The sequence below is a fragment of the Triticum aestivum genome, chromosome 2B, assembly GCF_018294505.1.
Source record: "Triticum aestivum cultivar Chinese Spring chromosome 2B, IWGSC CS RefSeq v2.1, whole genome shotgun sequence".
In the NCBI taxonomy this organism is placed as follows: Eukaryota; Viridiplantae; Streptophyta; class Magnoliopsida; order Poales; family Poaceae; genus Triticum; species Triticum aestivum.
This window is the reverse complement of record NC_057798.1, coordinates 410,796,820-410,811,696: the sequence shown is the minus strand read 5'-3', so window position 1 is coordinate 410,811,696 and position 14,877 is coordinate 410,796,820.

Here is a 14,877-nt window from a genome sequence, read left to right as displayed (position 1 = left end):
ATTTGTTATTTGAAAATATTTATGAATATGAAAAAGGTGGAGTGGAGGGTGCGGTGGGTCATCGGCGACGGTGGAGTGGGGGAGGGTGCGGGTCAGGGGTCGGTGGCGGCGGCCGGTGGAGCGGGGGAGGGTGCGGGTCAGGGGTCGGCGGCGGCGGCCGGTGGAGCGGGGGAGGGTGCGGTTGATCGTCGGGGGCGGTGAAGTGGGGGAGGGTGCGGGCCGAGGGTCGGCGCGCGGCGGCGGCCGATGGAGCGGGGGAGGGTGCGGTGGGTCATCGGCGACGGTGGAGTGGGGGACCGGATCATTTCTCGATTGTATAAAATGCTGTTTGATATTTATTTGTGTTTAAATATGTTCAAACTTATTTAAATCATAATAGTAATATTTTTTTATAAAAACAGTAATATTTTTTTAAAATATGTTCAAATTTGTTAGTTGAAAATATTTATGAATATGAAAAAGGTGGAGTGGAGGGTGCGGTGGGTCATCGGTGATGGTGGAGTGGGGGAGGGTGCGGGCCGGGGGTCGGCGACGGCGGCCGGTGGAGCGGGGGAGGGTGCGGTTGATCGGCGGCGTCGGTGGAGTGGGGGAGGGTGCGGGCCGGGGGTCGGCGGTGGCGGCCGGTGGAGCGGGGGAGGGTGTGGTGGGTCATCGGCAACGGTGGAGTGGGGACCGGATCATTTATCGATTGTATAAAATGCTGTTTGATATTTATTTGTATTTAAATATGTTCAAACTTGTTTAAATCATAACAGTAATATTTTTTTATAAAAACAGTAATAATTTTTTTTAAAATATGTTCAAATTCGTTATTTGAAAAAAATTATGAATATGAAAAAGGTGGAGTGGAGGGAGCGGTGGGTCATTGGCGATGGTGGAGTGGGGGAGGGTGCGGGCTGGGGGTCGGCGGCGGTGGCTGGTGGAGCGGGGGAGGGTGCGGTGGGTCGTTGGCGGCGGTGGAGCGGGCCAGGGGAGGGTGCGGGGTGTCGGCGGCGACAGTGGAGCGGGGGAGGGTGCGGTGGGTCGTCGACGGCGGTGGAGCAGGGGAGGGTGCGGGGGGTCGGCGGCGGCGGTGGAGCGGGGGAGGGTACGGGGGGTGCTCGGCGGCGAAGGGGATCTAGCGAGGGGGATAGGTATCGAGAGGGAGGGGGATCGAGATCGAGTGTCATTAGTAGTTTTGTAAAAAAAGAATAAAAAAAAATACAGTAATGGCGCACTGTCTGCCTGGTGCACCATTACTAGTTAGAACTAGTAATGGCGCACTATCTGCCTGATGCGCCATTAGTATGTATGGAAAATGGAAAAAAAATTAATACTTGCGGCGCACCCTGTCTCTGGTGCGCCATTAGTGTCTTACACACTAATGGCGCATCACCAACTGGTGCGCCATTAGTATATAGTAGCGGCGCACTACTTAGATGGTGCGCCATTAGTATCAATCCTATCTATAGCCCTTTTCCTAATAGTGCTTCAATAGCCTATTGACAGGGGTAAGCGATGTAACATTCTTTACTAGCTTTATTTTTTGCACACACACACACACACACACACACACACACAGGGGTGTGTGTGTGTGTGTGCATGTGTGTGTGTGTGTTAGGCGAAACCCATAGTAGCCCCTGAGACTGTGTCCGGATTAGGACAATCCGGACAGAGGATCCAAATAGGTTGATAACGTGCCATATATATTGTTGGACAGGCTTCGATGTTGGCGGCTACTGCCCAGGCCGCAGAGATAGCCGAGCTCAATCGGAAGCTTCGGCTATCCGACGAGGAACTCGACCACATCAACAAGAAGTTTAATGAAACCCAAGGTATGTGAAAGTTTTTCGTACCCGAGAGTGATATCTGTATTAAGTTGTGTAAACTAACTGGAAATGTTATAAATTACTCATAGTTGGCGCAGACGAGGTCGAGTCCCTCGAGAGCACCCTTGCCGAAGCCAAGAAGGAGGCGGAGCTGAGCAAGGCCGCCGCGGACAAAGAGGCCAAGGATTTGGAGGAGGAGCAAACCACCCGCCGAAGACATGAGGCGCGGGTGGGGGAGGTCAAACAGGAGCTCAAGGACGCCATTGCTAGGTGCGAGTCCTTGGAGGAGAAGAGTTCGGAGCAGGCCTCCGAGCTCACCAAAGCTCTTGAGAGCCTAAAGAAGCCCGGGTTGATGCCCAGGGCACTTGTCAGGAGATCCAAGAGGCGAGGCAGACTGACGCTAGTAAGGCCTTTATCATGCAGAGTAGATATACTAGTAAAAGATATATTTTGCTAACCAGAGTTTGGAGTTCTCCAGGCGCTTTTGCCGATTTGCCGAGGAGTATTGCGTATGCCGACACATTCTTTCGAGCCAAAGAGGGGAGCTCGATAGAGAAGTTGTTCTGGTCGCAGTACCTTGCGCCAGAACTTCCAGTGCTGCTGAGTGACCAGCTGAAGCAGATGTCCGAGCTGTACAGGGTGGCCAGACTAGCCATGAAGGATGTGATAGTCCATCTATGGCCAGCCCAGGCCAGACCTAGAATCCACTTCGGTCTCGTGAAGTGGTTGGTGGATGCGCTTCCTCGGATCAACACCCTCAAGCTGTCATCCTACATAGAAGGTGCCCGAATGGCATTCGCCCGCGTCAAGGTGCAGTGGGCGAAGATGAAGACACCAAGATTGCTACCGCAGGGCCACCTGAAGGAAAGGAGCACCGGCGACCGGAGGGGTAATTTGATGAGGTCCTTGAAGGAGCCTGCATTATAGACGCCCATTGCTCAAAGGACGTTATATTTGAATAGTTGAGTCTGGTTTGTAAGAGTCGTGTAATTAACTCATGATGTATAATAGTTATGCTTATGCTTCATGATTAGTTTATCCTCCTATTCTGCTGTTTATATGTCTGAAAGTTTACCAGTCATCGGCTTCAGCCCCCACGTAAAAATTACAGGGGTGTTCAGAAACGCATGACCGCACTTTATCCACGTCTTGGTCCGATGTAGGAGGCGTCTTGCGAGATGAACTAGCCAATCAGACTATGCGACTTTAGTACTTTCACTTAGCCATAAGAGTCCATTGGTGGCGCTAAGTACTAGCCCCTTGTTGCATGAATGGCAATCCGGAGTATGACGCCTTTGCAACATGGCTGGTCGAAAGCCCAGCCCCTCGTATAACACGGCATAAATCGCGAACGATTTGTAGTATAACACTAAGTCACCAGATCGCTGACCCGCTCCCGCCCATCATGACAGTCAGTTTTTGGCTTTCTCTACTATGGTACTTAACTGGATGAACCGGAAATACAATCGCAGTAGTTCTCCCCTTACTACCTTAGCCGAACTTGCGGAACGTAAGATGGCAAACACAGGAGCCGGGCAACCCAACTATAGACGAAAGACATGATTCAGAGCCGATGCATATAGTGCCATATCCGGGAGACCGAAGAGTTCCCTATAGGTGTTCGGACTTAAGAATTTTGCGGGGCCGAATATAACCGCTGGTATGAAGACCGTATCGAACCACATATGTCAGTTGAATGTAAGGAGGAGCACAGATGACAAGGAAAAGACCAAGACCCAACCTAGAAGGTGACGATCATCTGCGTCCTTTATATCTTTATTGATATGTTGATGACAGGCAAAGTCATTCAATATTAAGGTCATATTACATGCCCGAAGAGAAAAATGAAAAAATTTACATAAGGGAAAGTCTGACACAGGGCCTAAAAATCATAGTTCAGAAAAGAAACTCCAATGATGCCCTGCCGCACGTCTGCGCCTTTACTCCTTAGTAGTAAGTCCTCTGAGAGGAGTATTTGATGGTTGGGACACGCCAGCCTTAAAAGGTTCTTCTGTGTCAACCATCTCACAAGTAGGGCTCTTGATGAACCTGCGTTAAAAGTAAAAAAGATAAATGCGGTCCGACTACGGTCAAGCCGTGCAATGGACCTCTTCCGCGGTGTGCCTCCGGCGCTGCCCAAGGTATTTTTTAGTGCGTAATTATGTACGCGTGGTACATAAGCCGCAGCCTGGTGGGGCAATCGGCAGAGGCTGAACTGCTAGTCAAGGTCCAGATCCGTTGGTTTATCGCTATTAGGGACGGACCGGGCTCGTTTGGATACGCCGTTGGCTTTATTGGCCGGTGAACTGTTCGGCTTGATAAGGCCGCCATATACTTTGGATGCAAGGGCCGCAGTGTGCCCTTCAATACGGAGGGACCACTCCATGTTACCATTGACTATGATAACGCCGCGGGGCCCGGGCATCTTGAGCTTTAAGTAAGCGTAATGCGGGACTGCATTGAAGCGGCTGAAAGCTGTTCGTCCGAGTAGTGCATGGTAGCCACTACGGAAAGGGACAATGTCGAAGATTAACTCCTCGCTGCGAAAGCTGTCTGGGGAGCTGAATACTACCTCCAGCGTAATTGAGCCCGTACAACGGGCCTCCTCTCCTGGTATCACACCTTTAAAGGTAGTGTTACTATGCTTGATTCGTGATGGGTCAATACCCATCTTGCGGATAGTATCTTGATAAATCAAGTTAAGACTGCTTCCTCCGTCCATAAGGACTCTAGTGAGGTGGTATCCGTCAATAATTGGATCAAGAACCAGGGCGGCTGAACCCCCATGACGGATACTGGTTGGGTGATCCCTACGATCAAATGTGATCGGACATACTGACCATGGATTAAACTTGGGGGCGACAGACTCTATAGCATAGATGTCCTGTAGTGCGTGCTTTGTGCTCCCTTTTGGGGATATGAGTAACATATATCATGTTCACTATTTTCACCTCGGGGGGAAACTGCTTCTGACCCCCGGGTTTTGGCTGACGGGGATCGTCATCGTCTTTGCTTGGAGGCACTTTTCCCTTGTGTTCGGTATTTATTTTACGGGCCTGTTTGAAAACCCAACAATTCATGTTGGTGTGGTTCACAGGCTTATCGGTCGTACCATGAATCTGACATGGCCTCTCAAGGATTTTATCCAAGCTAGATGGCCCATCCTTGTTTCCTTTGAAAGGTTTCTTTCGCTGACCGAACTTAGGGTCGCTGAATCCGGCGTTAATTGTCGTATCATCTGTGTCGTCGTCGTTGTTGTTCCGACATTTGTTTTTATTGCAGCGGGGTTTACCATTGCTGTCCCGCACCTCAGAAGTGTCGGGGTCAGCCGAGCTGTTGCTTCTACGAGCCAACCAGCTGTCTTCGCCCGGACATAAGCGGGTCATGAGTGCCGTTAAGGCTGCCATAGTCTTTGGCTATTCCTGCCCAAGGTGTCGGGCGAGCCATTCGTCACGGACGCTATGTTTAAAGGCTGCTAAGGCTTCGATGTCCGGACAGTCTACGATCTGGTTCTTTTTAGTTAAGAACCGATTCCAAAGTTTGTGGGCTGATTTGCCTGGCTACTGAATAATGTGACTCAAATCGTCAGCATCCGGCGGCCGGACATAAGTGCCCTGAAAGTTGGCCCGAAAGGCATCTTCCAAGTTTTCCCAGGTTCCAATGGAGTTTTCTGGGAGGCTGTTTAACCAGTGTCATGCTGGTCCTTTCAGCTTTAAAGGAAGATATTTGATGGCTTTGAGGTCATCTCCTCGAGCCATGTGGATGTGAAGAAAGTGTTCAATCCAGACGGCCGGATCTATCGTACTATTCGATGTTTACGGGTTTAAACCCTTCTAGAAATTGGTGTTCCATGACCTCATCGATGAAGCATAAAGGGTGTGTGGCCCCTCTATATCGTGCAATATCGCGGCGGAGATCGATTGATATCTGAGTTCGGTTCTGATCCCGATTATAGTAGTAGTCGTCACACCGGGCTTCATAGCCATTGTCTCGCGCCGGGTTACGGACCCTTTATTCGTAGATTGATCTAGTCTGACCAACTTGATTGGATAGGTCATGTTGCAAGTCGTATGTGTATCCTGCAGCTGCTATCTCCCTGCCTCTTCGGCGAGCAGGTGCGGGGTGGTGTTTGGCTTGATATGCCGCTTTATCTCATCCACGTGGTGGTCGGTTTGGTTGGTCCGCCTGATTGTATTTCGACGGTATTGGCTCAAGGCCTTCGTCGTCAAACTATGGCAGCAACTTGCGCTTAGGGTAACTTTTAACAGGTCGCTCGTGGCCGTATTCCTCAGCGGCCAGGACCTTAGTCAGCCTTTCGTTAAGCGTATCTTGTTCGGCTTTGAGTTGTCGTTGCTTCTTTTTTAGGCTCCGAGCTATAGCAATGAGCTGTCGCTTGAAGCATTCTTGATGGAGGGGTTCCTCTAGGACGATAAAATCTACATCGCCGAGGCTGGCCTCCTCTTCGGATTCTGGCATATAGTTGCTATCCTACGAATATTTGTGATCAGCATGTTCAGGACTATGTTCACCCTCTTCCCTTTCGTCTTGTTCAGACATGGGCTCGACGGGGTATTCGGGATCTTCAGCGTCATCTCGAGTCCCATTGTCTCCGGTGCTGGTGTTACTGTCCTTTGCCTGACGCGATTGTGAGTGGCGCCGCTGACGTCAGCGCTTTGGTGGTTTATCGACGGTGTTGGGGATATAACTATTAGGTATGACCCACCCAGGAGGGGCCGTGTTATACCTATGAGTATTTTGAAGCCCAAGACCAAGGTTGAAGATGGTGGTTCAGTAAGGGCCCAAAGCTCAGAGGCAGCTTAAGGCCTGTAGTGATAAACCGCCATGTATACGTGACTTGTGTTGAAAGACAAGAAATATTAAGGGACCGAGCCGAACACTGTTTATAAGCCGGTCGGGACTCTGTAGAGCCGCTGGGCGCTGGCCTCTATATATAAAGGGACGACCCGGTGGCAGTTCTAGGAAAGTAACATCAACTCGAGAGCTAGGTCAAGCGATTTGCTTCCTGGTTATCGAGACATAAGCAATCCCACTCGAAACTGGACCGTAGGCTTTACCTTCACCGTAAGGGGCCGAACCAGTATAAACCTCATGTCCTTTGTCCCGATTAACCCCTTCAAGCTCCCTAGTTGCGATGGTTCCACGACTAAGTCCTTTCACTAGGACATCTGTCGTGACAATTCCACGACAGTTGGCGCCCACCGTGGGGCCAGCGCACGGTGGATTTGAGTTCTTGAAGGGCGGATTCAAAGGGCTCAAGGGATATGTTGTGGGCTGGATGACCAAGAGTCGTCGCGGCAAGCTCTACATCGACGATGCACGCTGGGGCCCCGAAGCCGGCTCAATTGAGTATGGGTACCGGGTCCCCTTCGGCGGAATTCACGTCTTCATCGACAAGATCGGCGAGCTAGGACCTGAGCCGGACAACTGCACCGACCTCGTCGAAACGGCTCAGCGCGTGAAACCCGCTCGGGCTCCGCCTGTTGTGAAGCATGCCTTCATGGGATGCATCCATGAAGGGCCCTCTGAAGGATCTGCATCTGGCGATGAGACGGCCATCTACTCTGATGGTGGGTCATCCACATGTGAGATAGCTTCATTGTATCAACTGCAAGACGGCGGGCTTGGGAGATGTTCCGATGGCAGTAGTATTCCGGATTGCTTCGAGCCGCCGAGCCGGGTTGGAATCTTCATGGCCGGTACACAACCTATCCAAGACTCTACAACTATGACAGCCATGACCGCCGGGGCAGCAGCAGCCGGGGCAAGAGGCCCTGTGCGCTCGCCGGCTCAGGTGCTGATGGATCTTACAGATAAGCTGACCACTATGTTAACCACCATGGTCAACCCGGCGGACCAAGCACATCATGATGAGGAGGTGGCATAGTTAAAATTTGATATGGCGCAGGCTAAGGAAGATCTAGCAACGGAAGATGTCACGATAACTGCAGAGCGGGCAGCTTTGGATGTTCGGGCTTAGCAGATCCAGGCACAGACTTTCCGGCTCACGCAAGATCAGAACGCGTCTAATGAGGTCATGAGGAGAAGGCATTAGAAGACTCAGTCTCGACTCCCCCCAGTTTATGACGCTCGAAACCTCCTTTCCACGCCAGGAGCAGGGCCCCGTAACCCGCCGTGGCTCTCCCCGCGTATAGGTAACCCGCCGTGGCTCTCTCCATGTGCAGGAGCGGACCATGTTGCAACACACAGGGACGGCGCGCCGGTTCAACCATAGGTGATGGGACCTCCCACGTAAACACGGCGCCACCTTAGTATGTACCAACACCCCCGGGTCACTATTCTAACCCATTGGAGAACATGATAGCGGCAGCGGCATGATTGGCGGCTCTCCCTATTGATGGTGACTCTCCGGCGGCGGTTGAAACCCGTCGGGTCAGACAACTTCTTCAGACGGCCTTAGCACAGCAGGAGGCGTACTCATACAGCCGGGACAGGGTCCACTCGACCCCTCGTCCAAGCCGAAGCCCGAGTTATAGCAGGCACATGGATTCAGCGGCCGTTTCAAGCAACGTCAGGCGCCGTGACCAGCCAGGTGGACATAACCCGTCGCGTCATGACGCCTTTAACTTGGTAGATCAAGACATAATACGTCAAGAGGCTGAGCGAGCGGCTTAGCAGATGGCTGAGCAGGCAGCTCAGTTGACGGCTTACCAGCCGTATCCGGCATATCCGACGACTTCTATCGAGGTAGGTGTAGCCACCCGGACCAGAGGAGTCCCATGTCTAGTGCCGGCTCTACGTAACGAGCATTTGCCCAAAGATTTTAAGGGACCTAGGAAGGTGCCAAATTACATGGCCGACTTACAGCCCGGGGCATGGATTGAAAGTTACGAGATGGCTATGGACTTATTGGAGGTCAGTGAAGCTGTGATGGCTAAGTACTTTACCATGATGTTGGATGGGACCGCCCTCACTTGGTTGAAAGGCCTGCCACCTAATCCAATCAGTTCATGGGCGGAGCTAAAGGCCCGGTTCATCCAGAATTTCAAAGACACGTGCAAGCATCCCATGTCGATTGTGGATCTAACGAATTGCGAGCTAGAGGAGGGCGAGTCTACAACCCATTGGGTGCGCCGGGTTAAAGCCATAATACATTCATCTGATAAGATGGATGCCGACTCTGCAGTCTTAATGTTGGAGAAAAAATGCCGTTTGTTGCCTCTGAAACAAAAGCTGGGGCGGCTCAAGCGCGGTTGTAATGATATGGGCACGCTGATGGCGGTTCTAGTCAAGTACGCCGATTCTGATAGCACCAAGGATCCCGAGTCTGATGATGACAAGGCAGGGAAGGGAAAGAAGAACGGTAACGGCAAGGGTCCTCAGCACAACCCAACAAATCAAGGAGGTAATAAACGTAAGGCTGACGGTGGTTTGGATTTTGTGGCTAACACTAGTGCGCAGGGTAACAACCAACGGTGTAAAGGGAGGCCACCTCCCCGATCTGGCAGGTTAGGCCCCACGCTTGAGCAATTGTTGGATGAGCCCTGTCTGAGACACGACACTCAGCAGAAGCCGGCTACCCATTTATGGAAGGACTGTACAATCATGAAGGCTTTCAAAAATTCCAACATGTTTGATGGTAACAATGGGCAGGGCGGCAGCTCAGGTGGTGGCGGCTTTCATGGCCCGGGCGGCGGGTCAAATCCCAATTTCCAAAATTCCCAGGGCAACCAAGGTGGGTATAACCAACAATCTGGCCAGAGCGGTTAGCAACAGCAGCAAGGTGGATACCAGAGCAATCCAAAGCAGCTGAACAATGGGCAATATCATGTGTTTACCACCAGTTTATGTAAACGAGACCAGAAGCTTCATAAGAGGGCTGTGAATGCGGTTGAGCCGGCAATTCCTCGTTACTTGAGATGGTCTGAGCAGCCTATCATATGGAGTAGGGAGGATCACCCTCCCCGGGTTGACAATCCGGGTCACTTAGCCCTGGTGGTGGCCCCTCAAGTGGGTGGATACAAATTCACCAAAGTACTCATGGATGGAGGCAGCAGCATCAATATCCTCTATAATGAGACCTTCCGTCGCATGGGGCTAACTGATAAGAGCCTTAAGCAGTCCAACACTGTTTTCCATGGAGTCGTACCCGGTAAGTCGGCGTATCCAGTCGGTAAGATCGAATTGGAGGTAGCTTTTGGGGATGAATATGACTCCAGAGCCGAGAAATTGACGTTTGAAGTAGTCAAGATCAAGAGCCCGTATCATGCTCTGTTCGGACGGCCGGCTTATGCCAAATTCATGGCACGGCCGTGTTATGTGTACTTGCAGCTCAAGATGTCGGGTCATAAGGGAACCATTACGGTGCACGGGAGCCGGAAGGTGGCCTTGGAATGTGAAGAAGGTGACGCGGCTTACGTTGAGTCGGTCTGTGCAACAGAAGAGTTAAAATTCTACAAGGACAATGTTGACCCGGCAGATATGACATCCTTAAAGAAGCCAACCACAGAACATGAGCCGGAGATGAAGTTTAAGTCGGCCGATGATACTAAGCTCGTTGATTTTATTCCGGACGACTCATCAAAACAGTTCAGTATCAGTGCTAACTTGGATCCCAAATAGGAAAGCGCGCTCATCGAGTTCATCCATGAGAACCGGGACATCTTCGCATGGAAACCTTCTGACATGCCGGGTGTACCGAGAGAACTCGCTGAGCACACTCTTAATATTGATCCAAAGTTTAAACCGGTCAAGCAGTTTCTTCGGCGGTTTAATGAGGAGAGGCGGAAGGCCATTGGTGAGGAGGTGGCCCGGCTCTTAGCAGCAGGGTTTATCATCGAAGTCTTTCATCCAGAGTGGTTGGCTAACCCGGTGCTTGTGCTTAAGAAAAACGGCACTTGGCGTATGTGTGTGGATTACACGGACTTAAACAAGGCTTGTCCGGCTGATCCTTTTGCTCTCCCTCGTATTGATCAAATCATTGATGCTACGGCGGGTTGTGAGCGTTTGAGTTTCTTGGATGCTTACTCTGGTTATCATCAGATCAAGATGGCGGTTAAGGACCAGGAGAAGACGGCATTCATTACTCCGTTTGGAGCCTTCTGCTATGTCTCAATGCCTTTTGGGCTCAAGAGTGCCCAGGCGACTTACCAGCGATGTGTACAGAATTGTCTTCATAATCAAATTGGGCGCAATGTTCATGCTTATGTGGATGACATAGTGGTAAAATCCAGAGAGAAGGAGACCTTGATTGACGATCTCAAGGAAACCTTTGACAATCTTCAGGTTTACAAGATGATGCTTAACCCGTCCAAGTGTGTTTTTGGTGTGCCTACAGGCAAGCTTTTGGGTTTTCTGCTTTCTAACAGGGGCATCGAGGCTAATCCGGAGAAGATCAAGGCCATCACCTCTCTGGCCAAACCAGTATGTATCAATGACGTTTAGTGTTTGGTAGGTTGTATCGCTGCTCTAAGTCGGTTCATAAGCCGGTTAGGAGAGAAGGCCATGCCACTCTATCAAATGATGAAGAAGACAGATAGCTTCACCTAGAGTGACGCCGCAAACGCTGCGTTTGAAGATCTGAAGAGACAGTTGGCTGAGCCGCCGGTTCTTGCTGCTCCCATTAACAAGGAACCCTTATTACTGTATGTGGCTGCTAACACGCATGCTGTCAGCATGGCTATCGTGGTGGAACGCAGGGAGGCTGGCAAGGAACACCCAGTTCAACGGCCGGTTTACTACATCAGCAAGGTGCTGATTGAGTCCAAGCAGCGATATCCGCATTGGCAGAAGCTCGTCTATGGGGTGTTCATGGCAAGCTGGAAGCTTAAGCAATACTTCTTGGGCCACCCCACCACTGTGGTTAGTTCTACCCCTTTGGGGGATATCATTCAAAACAGAGAGGCCACAGGACGAGTCGCCAAATGGGCCATTAAGCTTGGGCCTCATGGCTTAAAGTATGTGCCGTGCACAACTATCAAGTCTCAAGCGCTGGTGGATTTCATCAACAATTGGACAGAGCTGCAAATGCCTAAAGAAAAGCCGGACAACACGTATTGGACAATTCATTTTGACGGGTCTAGGCAATTGGAGGGCTCGGGGGCTGGAGTTGTTTTGGCTTCCCCTCGAGGTGAAATTTTTTGTTATGTGCTCCGGTTAATGTTTCCCTGTACTAACAACGCAGCTGAGTATGAAGCCTTACTCCATGGTCTCTGGATGGCTAAATAGATGAGCTTTTTAGCTAGGTAAGGTGCTTCGGTGACTCAGATCTGGTGGCTCAGCCGGTATCACGCAAGTGGGATTCTAAGGATCCTCTCATGGCAGCTTATCACTGTGAAGTCGATGCAATTGCGGGACACTTCAAGGGTTATCAGTTGGAGCACATTGACCGTAGAAAGAACGAGGCGGCTGATACTTTAAGCCGACTGGGATCTTAGTGTAAGCCGGTGCCGCCTAATACTTTCTTGGATATTATGCATAACGCTTCTGTCAAGCTACCCATAGAGGAAGACTTGGATGTTCCTGACCCAGACGCACAATTGGTGGCGGCTCTTCATATCATTCCATATTGGACGGTGCCATACCTGGCTCATATGACCCGGGGCGAATTGCCTAAGGATGAAACCTTGGCCAGGCAGATAACCCGGCGGTCTAAGTCTATGACGATTGTCAGTGGCGAGTTGCATCATCGCAGTGTTACAGGGGCGTTTCAGCGTTGCGTCTCTCTTGAAGAAGGCCAAGAAATTCTTCGTGAAATTCATGAAGGAGATTGTGGTCATCACGCTGGGTCAAAATCCCTCGTGGCTAAGGCTTTCCATCATGGATTCTATTGGTTGATGGCTCATGCTGATACAGAGGACTTGGTCAGTAAATGTGATGGTTGTCAGAAGTTCTCAAGATGAGCTCATGTGCCGGCTCAAGAATTGAGGATGATTCCAATTACATGGCCATTCGCAGTCTGGGGGCTTGACATGGTTGGGCCTTTTAAAAGGTCCAAAGATAAAAAGACCCACCTCTTAGTGGCGGTTGATAAATTTACAATGTGGGTTGAGGCAGAGCCAGTCAGTAAGTGTGATGCAGCCATGGCAGTTCAATTCATGAAAAAGGTGATATTTTGCTTCGGCTTTCCACGCAGCATTATAACTGACAATGGCACTAATCTGTCTAAAGGCGCCATGGAGGAGTTTTGCCATTGTGAGCATATTCGGCTTGATGTTTCATCAGTAGCTCACCCCCAATCCAATGGTCAAGCTAGAGTCAATCAGGAAATCTTGAAAGGCATCAAGCCCCGGCTCTTGGTCCCTTTGTAGAGGACGCCGGGTTGTTGGGTTGAGGAGTTACCCTCTGTGTTATGGAGCATTAATACTACTCCTAACAGATCTACGGGTTATACACCTTTCTTCATGGTCTACGGAGCTGAGGCAATTCTCCCTAGCGACATCCGTCATGACTCGCCTCGCGTAGCGGCTTATGTTGAGGCGGATAATGAACAAGCACGTCAGGATGCTCTTGACCTGTTAGATGAATAGCGGGACTTGGCAGCAGCTCGCTCAGCGATTTACCAGCAAGACTTGCGCCGATATCACAACTGCGGGGTTAAGTCCAGAGCCTTTCAGGAAGGTGATTTGGTGCTCCAGCTCATCCAGGATCAAGCTGATGCGCACAAGTTATCCCCGCCTTGGGAAGGTCCCTTTGTGGTTAGCAAGAACTTGAACAACGGGTCATATTACCTTATCGATGTTCGAGAGCGCAAAGGCTCACGTAAGTCGGAGGAAGAGACCCGCCGGCCGTGGAATATAGCTCATCTTAGGCCCTACTACACTTGAGCCATAGGCTCTCCTGATGTACATACTTTGCCAATGTATATATTATGATAAATAATAATGCAGGACCTCTGTCCTTTTTTCCTTCCCTCAAGGTAAATTTGTCATTATCATTGTCATTATTTTCTCACATGATCACTTGGGGGCTGATCACGTTTGATCAGGCTTAACCCATTTGATCCGGCTTATGATCGTATTCGAATCTATCCGTTAAAAATGATGATCACTAGGGGGCTTCCTATTTAAACATAGGTCGTATTCGAACCAAAGAGAACAAAACTATTGATACCCTTTTGATTGGCACACTGCCGACCACTAGGGGGCTTCTTGATCATATTCGAATCATAGCTTAACCCCTTTTGGGAACCAACTTTGATCGTATTTGAATCAGAGTCATTAAAAAACTCTCAAGGTCATTAGGGGGCTTCCTGTTCAAACATAGGTCATATTCAAACCAAAGAGAACATAGCTGTCGGTACCCTCTTGATCGGCGCAATGCCAAAGCCATTGGGGGCTACATGGTCGTATTCGAATCCTAGCTTAAACCCCTCTGGAACGGTTTACTAATCGTATTTGAATCAGCTGCCTCGAAATTTATTCATTCTATTTTGGTTTAAAGTTCTCTTTGGCAACACCCTTTATTTGACTTGAGACTTTTTCTGAGGTTTACAAGGTTTAAGTATGATTGCTTTAACCTGACTCAATATCGACTGATGAGTCGCTGATCCATCAGCATCATTGTACCTCTGACAGTTTTGGGTATCCAAAGACTGGGTTATCACCCTTACCGTCCGGGTCATATAAACCAGTGGTGCAAATCTAATAAGTCATAATCAAATGATTATAGTTGTGTTTTTTACAAGCTAATCTATGACTCTTGTTCAAATCCTTTTGACCAGCCTAGTTTTCAGATGTCAAAGGATTTTTGCAGTCTATTTTCACATGCAGAATAGTTTTAGAAACCTGATCAAGCATACGGTAAGCAGATGAAAAGTAACACAGATGGATACAATACGACGGCTTAATGGCGTTAAGCATTCAAAACGTGTGCGATGGCACGGCCAAAGTAAAGTTATTTCTATCCTATTACATGACTCCTTGAGTCCAAATAATTCACATTGTTTTTAGTACACCCCAGGTATGAGCCGCCACAGCAGGTTCGCCTTCATGATTGGCCTGAAGCGTCTGGGTTATCCCTCTCCGCACCTTCGCCCTGCTCCCTTTCCTAGAAGGTTGACGATGACCAGTCAATGTTGTTCAAGGCTTCA